This window comes from Glossina fuscipes, unplaced genomic scaffold (genome assembly GCF_014805625.2).
Source record: "Glossina fuscipes isolate IAEA_lab_2018 unplaced genomic scaffold, Yale_Gfus_2 64, whole genome shotgun sequence".
NCBI classification, from domain to species: Eukaryota; Metazoa; Arthropoda; class Insecta; order Diptera; family Glossinidae; genus Glossina; species Glossina fuscipes.
In genome coordinates this window covers 1-2,371 of record NW_023998435.1, presented here as the reverse complement: position 1 = coordinate 2,371, position 2,371 = coordinate 1, and the positions used below count along the sequence as shown (strand labels likewise).

The following is a 2,371-nucleotide window of genomic DNA, read 5'->3' as shown; positions in this document are numbered from 1 at the left end:
TATTTACCGCAGTCGGATACTTCCGATTGGCTAAAATTAAAAAAAAAATTCAATTATTTATATGCAAATATTTTATATATATTCGCATAAGAACACTAAGCTTTTATTCAAATGCAAGAAAAATGAAAGAAAACCCATTAATTTTTATATTAAATTTGATATTTAGAAAATACTCCTAAAGCTGATAACTGCTGATTCAAATCGCATAATGAATAAATATGTGGGATATGTGGAATCGAGACAAGCCCCGGGCCAAACATTGCCAGCGTCAAACATTTGGAAGGCGGTAGGTACATGGAGTGAATCTTCACCAGCTAGACACTCAACTCCAAATTTGTCTATTAATTTTTGCCGCCTGCCATAACATACAACCAATGCCATGGCCACATTGGACTAACAATATTGAATAACGAATTTTAAAATTTTTTTTTAGCAAAGTTTTGAATCGTTTTAGAAGATTTTTATACTTATCAGCAAGATGTCAGCAAATATTTGTTAAATGTTTTCAGAGTAGTTGAAAAGGATTATACGCAGTCTTAGCTGACCGTCACAGATCAATTTCGAAAATAAGTGTGACATGCCCATTATAGCAACAAGAGACATTGGTTTTAAATATTAATATGTAAATTTAGCATTCAAAATTTCAATTATTAGGTTTCAGTAGGTAAAGAATTATAAAGTGCGAATTTTCTTTCTTTCTATTGTAATCCCAGTTTACTACTTTGTAGTAACGAATACCGAAATTAATCCCATTGTAGATATAATTTTCCTACTTCTGAGCATTAGTTGGGCTTGCTATGCTAACCGATGCTTTTCTATCATGTTTAAATAGATTTTTAGGCGCACCGTTGAAGAGAAGGAGGTATACCATTTTTTTCTTTTTTTCCAAAAGTGAGCTTCAGAGGCCCTATAAAGTGTATACATTCTTGATCAGCCTGAAATTCTAAGTTGATTAGGCCATGTCTGTCCGTTTATGTGATGTGCTTTTGGCATTCTCCTGGTCGAAAAGATGGAGATGTCCACTTCAAATTCGCTAGAAACATTGGAAGTTTTTCCATGTAGGTTGATATTGGAGATGGGCCATATTGGTCAGAGCAGTCGAGCGTAAACAGAGCGCAACTTCGTTTTTCTTAACAAAAATTTGTTGATATTTGCTCATTACTCAGAATTTATAAAAGTTAGAAGGTTGATAATTTGCACATTTGCCTTACAATACACTCTGCTCTTTTAGGCGCAAGAAAGGAAAAACCCGGCCACAAAGTTACAAGCGATTAAATTTTAATTTTTTTCACTTTTTTGAGGTTTTATGCTTACTTATCAAAAGCTTAACAAGACAGCATATTTACAACTATTTTGTACATTCCTCAAACTAAAAATGGGCTAATTCGAAAAGGAATATAGTAGACTCTGCGATGAGGATTAGTTTTTTCTTAATAATACCAGCGATATTGGCATGAAATAAAAGAACTTGGAAAGTAGAATGCGAAAAGCCAAGTGTGTTAGTTCCAGATATTTCGAAGATGAAGTGGACTAATTTTTTCCTTACAATACCGTTGATATGGATTTCACATAAAAAAGTTGGAGAGTAGTTGTTAGGTACAATTTGGCCATTTGGTTTAGAAAAAACCGATTGCTCTAACATTAAAATTTTGAGTGGACCAAGTATTTATGGATATGCCAGATTCGGCCCCAACCAAATACAACCTTCGTAATTGTTTTTATTCACGTTGATCTGTGTATAGTACTTGAGACTAATTGTTTTGCAATATAAAAACAAAAATTGTGTTCTAACGGGCGAACACATTCGTAAAGGAAAAATACCATAGTGTTAATAAATTTAACATACATGCGCCAAGTTGGTTCGTCAGGAAATTCAGCAATTAAAATATCCTCCTTTTGTGATTTGCCAACGTAATGGTAATACAGTTTCTGATTCTCGTTTTGTTTTGTTTCAGACCCATCGGTTTTTTCCCTCTTGATCTAGGTAGCACTAAAAGAATGAATATATGAAAATAATTTGAAGCATGCTAGAAATTTGATAAAATTTTTTTCGAAATTTTTTTTTTCAAAATGGTTCCAGACATTGCATGAATCTTACACCATAAAAGAAGCCTTTATTATCCTTTGTCCAAGATATATCAGAGAATTTAACTTTTTCTAAGACCTCATCCACATCTTTGCCTTTTTCAACGTCGCGGACGTGAATCTTCACCCAATCGGATCCGCTCTCACTTAGCCCGTATGCCATATATTTTCCATTTTCGGAAAACGATATTTGTGATAATGCTATGGTACCATCTTCTGAAAGAGCATTTGGATCAAGAAAAACTGACGGCTCATCTGATAGAGTTTTTTGTTGATATAAAACGCT

At 33.5% G+C, this 2,371-nt stretch overlaps 1 pseudogene; it reads right to left on the bottom strand.

The window, feature by feature from the left end:
• Positions 1-5: 5 nt before the first annotated feature.
• Positions 6-2,368, bottom strand: LOC119638067 (annotated as a pseudogene).
• Between the last annotated feature and the right edge of the window lie 3 nt (positions 2,369-2,371).